Consider the following 784-nt stretch of genomic DNA (forward strand, 5'->3'; position numbering starts at 1 on the left):
AAAAATTCATGCTAAATTTTTGCCATAATTTCCACGCGTTTGTTGGGAGATACCAAACATTTCACATATTGAACATATGGAAAATGCACCCACATATAATGATAATTTGCCTATTCTAATGAGTTTGTCATTTGCCTCAATTAATACGAAATAAATTTGATACACCGCTATTTGATATTCTATGACAGTGAATGATACAGATGTGTAATGTTAAACCTAGTCCGTTGTCTTTAAAATACTGTGCCAGAAACCTTCACCATTACCGGCGAGTAAAGCACGGGACCGCCAAAGCCCTAGCCACCTGGTTACCTATTCAACCAACGGACTTTTAATTTAAAGCCATCTGGCTACGAGCGCGCAACACTCGTTGAAACAAGACAGGAAGCATGCGCCCTGATATCGTAGCTTTTATGTTGCTTTCGGCATGTGGATTCGCGCAACAAGCAGATACCGGCACCAACCAAGCCAAAAACCTTGCCGAAATGGGAACTTTGTGCAGCCTAATAAACTTAGCTGATACGGCAATAACTGGATTGTCTGACCCAACGATTTCCGATGACGACCTAAATGCAATAAAAGCCGTTAACATAACACTCGCAGACCCAGACTGGACCAAACAATTCCCGACAGCACCCACAGCAGCCAAACAAGATGCTCCAAACTGCAAAGACCCTTCGACACAAGCCCAATGCAACACACAGTGGCTAGAATGGAAAGCAAGCAGCATAAAAGCAAACGGAGAAGGTGAATTAACAAAAAAGATTCAAATTTCCAACGAACAGAA

This window comes from Trypanosoma equiperdum (genome assembly GCF_001457755.1).
Source record: "Trypanosoma equiperdum strain OVI genome assembly, contig: ctg_54, whole genome shotgun sequence".
Lineage (NCBI taxonomy): Eukaryota > Euglenozoa > Kinetoplastea > Trypanosomatida > Trypanosomatidae > Trypanosoma > Trypanosoma equiperdum.